General features: G+C 40.4%; 1 long non-coding RNA gene across 1 annotated transcript in view; it reads left to right on the top strand.

Annotated features, from left to right (window-relative positions):
• Window positions 1–870: 870 nt before the first annotated feature.
• Window positions 871–8,190, top strand: part of LOC135496889 (uncharacterized) — a 33,025-nt gene continuing 25,705 nt past the window's right edge. Inside the window, exon 1 of the long non-coding RNA XR_010448731.1 lies at window positions 871–1,152. This is a non-coding gene — a long non-coding RNA (uncharacterized LOC135496889). The remainder of the gene's footprint in view (window positions 1,153–8,190) is intronic.

Here is an 8,190-nt window from a genome sequence, read left to right as displayed (position 1 = left end):
CATATAACAAGACTTATTTGAGCAAGCCTTATCCGCTGTCATTCGAACAACGAGCACACTGGCAGTCCTTTCAATCGAAACGCTGATCGCATCTTGTATAGACCTGTACTTTCACGAGGGAGTGGACAACGTCGACTCCTGAGGACCAGTTTGCTCCCCGACCGCTTTGCTGTGAGAGGGGGACGAACCAACCTCTGTCATGTCTGTCTAAATCATTGCCTCAAACCAATCTGAACCGGCCGCAACACGTGCTTGAATAGCCACCAAAGTGAACACAATTTTCATTTAAAGTCTAGAATATGCTCACCAAGCATGATAGTCCTCATTTTAGTATCCTAATTGAAACCAGGCCCCCTGGTAAACACTCACACATTACAGCGTTTAAGCATTCTTTAACCTGGCAAAATTATTTCAAAGCCCATTGTCGAATCAGCAAAATAGACATTTTGTGCATTTTAATATTTCACTGTTCGACTTCAACGCTTATTGTCAGTTCCTGTAATGGGTTTGAGAAAATGATGATAACAATTTTGAAGAGTTCAAATCAAGCGTGCATAGCGTTCATTATTGGTAGAACACGCTTAGTTAGGCATACATAGTTACACTCGAAAAGTGTGTACGCATATTGAACTATTTCACTTTGAATAAATGACCTATATATCGCCAACAAGAGTACTAACGAACAGGTCTCAATCAGGTGTCTGTCCAACAGTATAAACGGAAAATAGCAGGGCCTTTGAGATTTAAATCGATTTTATAACTATTTCTGTCAAATTTGGCCAATATGCAAGCGCATCATCATCGTGGCTATCCAATCGGATAACAGCTTTCAAATTCACATTGTGCACACCATTTTGGGTTTTGCACCGGTCAAGTTCGGAGTATTCATCTCGTGTGTTCAAATTAACACAGAAAGGGATATTTTGTGGATTATATAAAATGGATGTTAAGTGAAATTATTAGATGTTATCACTGTCGCAGTGTCAATCTTTTGTTTAACTGTGTCCTTCAGTGTTTGTTTGTCAATGACTGATACGGTCTTGGTCCTGATACAATTCGGACTGGATCCGGGGTTGTCCGGTCGAAGGTCTTACCCTTCTTGCTGGCTTAGAAGACATGCGGCGAACCCCACCCATCGCATGGGTTAAACAGGTACGTGATCGATAATGTACAACATTTCCATTAATTATGCTTCGAAGTTCCTAAGGTTGGGCTTGTGCGAAAAAGTACCGATTGAAACGGACTGCCAAAGTTATGCTTTGAATATGACTGTAAAAAACATAAAAAAAAGTACAATCAAACAATTTAGTATCCAACACCTTTCACTGTTCGAAGATTTCACTCGATTTATTATCCAGAACATAACCGTACAACAAATGCAACTGCATCAGTGTCAGTTTTATCTACAGCAACAGTAAAGAGACGGTTATGGGATTATTATGGAGTTGTTTTTAGTACAGTTCGTCATCTAGAACATTACAGTTCAACGAATGCAACTGCACCAGATACTCCGCAGATATCCGTTTAGATCAAGACACACACACACACCAAACTAGTAACAAGTAATACCATTATTAAACATTTCTCAATAAAAGGAGCCGAAATCCGTCATATTGCTTCGTACTAAATAACTCTCATTCGAGGGGCAAATTAACATTTTCTATCGCATCTTGGACGGATATGGTAAAGTGGTTTAGATTCAGAAATCTATCCTTTACTAAGCTTCCGAAGAAGATCAGCGATATGCACTAGATCACCAACAAATATCGTTAGTTCCTCCTTTGAAATTACAATAATTTTCAAAGTGTAACTGAGAAGATTTAAATTTTGAGAGATGAAGAGAAACCCTTAATCAAATAATACAAATATTTCTATCAGCGCTAGGTAACAACAGGGATGAGCCCGCTCAAACCTTCCAATTGGGTGAGCAATGCCCACATAAACCACGTGAAGACTTCACCACCATTGGAATTGTCTTAACCTGGTCTCCTGGTTGCGGCTTTGTCCTATTTGCGACATGATCTCGCTGACATTAACCCATGTGCTCTAACCAACAGTACGAAAGATATGATACTCCTCGACTATGAAATATGTTTCATTCTTAACAGTTAAGATAAGATCTCAGAAAGTGTACAGACAATGACAGATCAGAAGGTTACTTGAGTCGTGCCATAGGAATTTCTTGACTTCTTTGACTCAGTCAGGTGTGCCGAGAGCTTTTATTGCTAGCATTCTGATAATATCAAACTGACCCCAAGAAGTATAGCTTCTCCTCTTAAAGGTTCACCCCGGATGGCACTGACGCTACTACACAAGTCCCGTAGACATTACATGCCATTTTTCTGACAGGAAACTTAATAAGTCACCGTTGTCCTTTTCATGGATATTTTATGAATAATTGATACTTCGTTTATTAGGTGATTATTACCAGTGACATTTATTACCACACCGCCTACTATATTCATACGAGTATGAGGGAACGCCAGGGTCGTGCCAATCCCGATCGACAGGTGCGGTTGGAAATTCTCAAATTTATATTTAGCATATATCCGGATATGGGCGGCACAGATGCTTGCAACCGTAAAAATTGTGGTTCTCGATTCCCAAACTAGGTTTGGTCAGGTTCTTTTGATGATAGAGTTGCGTTGTTGTCGGGGCGGGGTGCGCCAGACATGCCAGTTACGCCAGGACCTGTATGAGTTCCAGCAGGATCTCCATATTTGAGTTGGAGAAACTTAGTTCCGGGAGCATCCTTCACGAGGACATTCACAAGCGGACCTGCTGCTCATGTCGGAACAAGCAAACCCCGTCATCAATTCATATATTTGTCCCGGAGTGTGTAGCAGTTAGAATTACATGACGGTCGGCGTCTCGAACAGGCCACTTGACCCATAGTGAGCCTACCTCTTCAGTCTGTAATATACTGCAAACAATATTGAAATACAAAGGATAGACCGCACATAGGAAAGTAATCCTATTGTCGAAGGATCGACTTCCCATTTGAAGGAGGAATCTTGTCTTTCGGAAGCAGGGATATCGTTGAGTTCTGAAGGTGAAGCAATTGACCAATATTTGAGTCTCTAAGGGAATATTTACCGTCCTTAAGCCGTCAAATGAAAGTGTTGACAAGTGGTGAATCTTTTAGAGAGTGTGTTTACCTCTTTTTAGCCTCAAAAGGAAAGTGTGTACACTTGAAAAGAGATGTATTTGGATTTTATTTACATCGTCTTTCCGCACCGGAAGGACTGGTTTACCTTTGTGGAGAGATGATTGGGGGTATGCCTGTACTGAAAGCCGCTCGGGTTGTGCACATATTTAATTTGAAATTAACAATTAGGCCATAGTCTGGGTGTTGACCAGTCAGGGCTAGCGCTTTATTCATAATTTATGAAAAACATTTTCATTTTTGAGAATAAAAGTAACGTTGGTTTGGGTTACATTACGTTAGACATGAATGAATAAATGACACTCGCTTCGTGTCGAACGAATCGATCACCGAATCGAGATTATTCGACATACAGGGGATATAAAATGTATTCTCTGTCAATCATTTGGTAGCCGCTTATCAGTTCAGTTGCATTCAGGGTTAGCTACCCAGTGTGACTTTCCCCTGCTGTTGATTTGAGTTGCAATGTTCTAGATCTGTTGCTTTAGTGTTCAACGAAGAACTTTTTGTGCGAAGTTGGTTTGAACCCTGAGGAACACAGTTCCAGGTCTAACTCACTATAATCTCTACTCCATGCCAATTACATCCACAAAACTTCTGGACTGTTTTGGACCGGTAACTATTGCCGCCACATTTCGTTACTAATGCATCTCATTGTATTTGACAAAATTTTGAAAATTTCATGCCGATGTGATATCCGGATGAGTACAAGCTGTCGTTACTGCTGATTCAATCTTTAGTGCACATTGGCGAAGTATATGTCAGATGGGGGGAAGCATGCCTGACGTCTTTGTTTTCGGTCTAGTCTCAAATGGTAATGGCACATGTGAAAATGTCCCTTTAGGACATTCCTTCAAAGAGATCACCCGCTGAGGACGTAAACCTTAAAAGAAACCGAAACAGTGGTACAGTGCAAAAGCTAAACAGTATAGCTTTGCCGTTTACATACGAAAGTTTAAATGCATTATCTCAAAGTGCGTCCGAACGCCAAATAAAAACCGATAGAAATGTATATGAAAGGTCTTCACAAAAGTTCTTAACACATGAGACAGTAGAGTATAAACGATTCTCAACTTTAAATGTATAACAAGTATAAAAACCCTCCGCGGGAAGTCGAGCTAAACAAAACAAGTTATGCTCGCACTGGAATTTGTTTTTTCTACCTCTTCTATTTTCAATTCAATGTACAAAATACCCGTACACTATTTATTATATCGCTCTCAGCTGACTTATCTGTTAAGTTAAATAGTAAATTAGCTGGTCGGCTACAATGAGAAGTATTTCTCACACATTCCGTGAGATCTATGGGATTAAGGTTATCGGTCACCAGAACTTACATGGCACAAAAACAAACTGAAGATGCCAATGGCAAGAAGATGGTCAAATGCGGTAAAAACTGAAATATGGCCAATGGAAAATGCTTTAGGCCAGCCAAATCCAATGCTCAACACTGGTTTTCAGGAACTTACATTTGTTTGTGGTTTCTTCACCAGACCTGAAGATGGCTACATAGATATGGTATGTTACCAACTCAAACTCAATAGTTACAAAATTGGCAATTAATCACCATTCTACATAGGCTTCCATAATTCTCTATAAGTTGTTTGTCGAAGTGACTTTGTCCCTTTCAGAACAACATAATGTCTCTCCCAGGCAAATCAACTGTGATTGCCTTAGAATTCAAATTCAAGGGGTCCCAGAATACTAGGTTACTGTTGATTGTCTCAAAACAAGCCAGTGTACGTCATAATAGATGATGAAGAACTGCAATTCACGTTTGGATCAAATCGAAACGATCCTTCGGATACTTATTATTTAACACATTTCAAATAGATTTTCTCACAACTTCTCACCTTTGTGAGTTTTAACATAGTGACTTTCTATAGCACAGACATTGGTGGCCACGGCTTACACGATGAATAGCCTCGGTATCTAACACATGTAAACGTCAGGTGAGAGTCAATCAAGGAATGAAAGATCACAGAGCAACCCTTCACAAAAACATGTCAGCTCGGCTGATCTCTTTATTGTCACCTTACAGATTCACACTCGATTGCCAAAAGGTCACTCATTATAAGCAAGTCGAAAAGTGATATGTGCACAAAAAGGCAAAAGACCATGCTTTCTCTGACTTAAACTGATTTCAAATATGTCAAGAGGACGTTTACAGTTTTAAATGTGAGGTATCCTTTCATATCTCTGTGCGTTATACTATATGTCTAATACTGCTTTTGATTCCTCGCGGCGCTTGACTGGTCCTAAAGTAACCGGCAGACAACCAGCAAATGTTGGGGTAGACTTTTTTCATGAAGTACGTAAAGTCAAAAGTATGGAGAGGTGTTGGTTGTACTAGGAAAATGCGACATCATGCTGAGCTACGACACTTATGTTTGGTGCAAAACTACGCAATGGTTCACAAATGCATGAATTCAATGTTATCGGGGTCGGGAAGTGGTGATATCCTTTGGTAGCAGGCAGTGCCAAATTGCAGTGATTCGGTTATGAGAAAATTTTACCTAGGAAAATATTTTACATGTTAAGACATAGATTTCCATTGCACCCACATTTGAAGTCCTTCAGACCCGGGCCTGCTTGTTCGAAAAGGTTTACACTTACTTAGTGTTAAATTTAACCTGGCATTATCTCGTTCAGTAATCCACATGACTGAGTTAACGTAATATAACTCTTTAGAACAACCGCGGACACTTATACAGTTGTCTCCAAATGTTGTCACAGCCAGCACGAACCGAAGACAAATACTGCTAATAATGATGTTTTTATAGCATGGTGTGATGGTTGGTCTTTACAAGCGCGATGACCAGTTTGAACAAAGCATTCAGAGCAAAGCGTGGTTACTCCCATGGCGCCAATTGATTCGTCAGTGTCTATTTTGGCGAGTTCCTGGTAAGGGTTACAATTCCGGTACAGAGGTCTTTGCTTTGCTAAAATAGAAAAATCCTGGAGGTCTGATACCGTTAGATGGAACTGTATATCAAGGCGAAGGTAACATTATCTTTAGCACAGTTTTCCATCTTTTTGGGTTACCAGTTTAAACTGGAGGTAACGAGAGCAGCTAATTTGCTATATTGCTGTTTTGCCCTGCACTCCATCAATTAGTCGAACCATTCATTCGGTGATAGAATGTTTTATTGATGATTTGCGACAAACTTAATATCACCAAGGGTTCTATAGCATGCGAACCATCCCGTGTAAGATGGCTGTGTACACAGCAAGCGGCAACTGTACACGTCAAGTCGTTCTCTTAACCAAGAAAACAAACTAATCAAACAAATGGGCCTTTATCTACTGCAGTCAGGGATCCCGTTTTTCCATCACCCTGAAGGCACATCCCGGTGATCATATCACGCCTTTGTAATTCACCATTTCAACCTCGAGTTCGAAGAACGGAAAAATTTGCCTAGGAACTTTTACCGCGCTACGAAAGCCTTTGTTTGCGAGGTGTGGGAGGGAGAAGGAATATTTGTCTATTTCCCCTTAAGGTGTGGTTGCTTCGCATGGAACAGTTTTTCCTTTCTTGTCCTTTGTTAATTTCTACCCGTTGCCTGTGCCTTTTTCAAGACAGGAGGCTGGACGTCATCAGACTTTAATGGCTTACACAATAAGAATGATTCATTCAAACCAACGGATGCCTATTCATTGACTTGATCATTAACATATGCGTATAGGCATTAGGCATAGGTGCATAGGATTGGTCTTGCCTCTAATACTAAGCCTTGCGTCACGAAATAACCGCATGCGTTTTCAAAACTTATAAGAAGCCGTGAAATCAGAAAAGGACAACTTACACATGTATTGCAATCGGAGAGCGTCCTGACAGGTTCGTATTTTGGGATTCTTAAACCGATTTCATAACACTTTGCTCTAGGATACTGAATAGTAATATGGAAACTGGAATATATGTTTCAATCACCTTGATTTAACAAGATCAGTGATAATTGTGCAGTGTCTCTTATTTTCCCAGAACACTCTCCCACAGTTCGTGCTCGACGTCAGGTCAGTGAGATGTGCGTGGTTCGTTTCATCACCCATTTTTCAAAAGGATCGTATAAAGCTTCCGGATGGACTGGTTTGCTGAAACCTGTAGGTTTTTAGGAATACAAATTAATTTCAGATGCGAGATATCATGTATCCATCTTATGTCTGGTAGAATTTTCCTCGATTGTGGTCCCTATGTTCCCTTCAAGTATATGATTATGTTGTCAAATTGGCCAGTGGAGAAACAGAAGTTCGAAGTTCCCGAATCCTCCGTAAATGCTTGGTTCAACTCCCAATAGGAGCACATTCTCGTGAAAGAGGATGAATCTCCTCCTTCCACATTACATCACATCGCTCAAAATTGTTGAACTTGATAATGTTCTCGTTGCCGTCTAGCCCTCAACTCGATAATTCAGTGGAACTCATCAGGGAAGGCAAAATCTACAGGGCCCTCGTTGTCTCCAACTTCATCTACGGCTAAGGAAATTGAACGACAACCACCCAGGTAGAGCGCCGCAGAACTACCGGCGGACACTACTTGGGATCCGCATTTAACGTGTCAGTCATTTCATGTCCTACAAGGTTTGGAGACAACTTGTTGGGAAAACATATTTACCATCTCCATTCACCGGCAGATTCGTCTTCATGGTTTGTTTATCAAGATGATAAAACACTAATTTGCGTGGCACACTGTGCATACCTTATGGCTATTTCCATTGAAACGTTCATATAGCTCCGAGCGAAACGTTCTTTAAGTTATTTTATTCTCGTTGATGCATTTCGCATAACTAACTTCCCATTGACAAAGACATTTTGTAGACCATGGCACAACATTGTACCAACAAAAACATTGGTGAAAAACTTGGTGGTTTGGTTAGGACATCCTTAAATAAATTGCTGGCTTCGAATTCATAGAGCAAAAATCATGACTATCCAACGACTTAGTTGGCTTTAACCCCCCCCCGCCCACCCCCTAAATGTTTAGTAAAAAAATAACTACTTTCTAGAGTATTCTCATGTTTCCACTT

The sequence above is a fragment of the Lineus longissimus genome, chromosome 12 (assembly GCF_910592395.1).
Source record: "Lineus longissimus chromosome 12, tnLinLong1.2, whole genome shotgun sequence".
Lineage (NCBI taxonomy): Eukaryota > Metazoa > Nemertea > Pilidiophora > Heteronemertea > Lineidae > Lineus > Lineus longissimus.
This window is presented reverse-complemented; position numbering and strand designations above follow the sequence as displayed.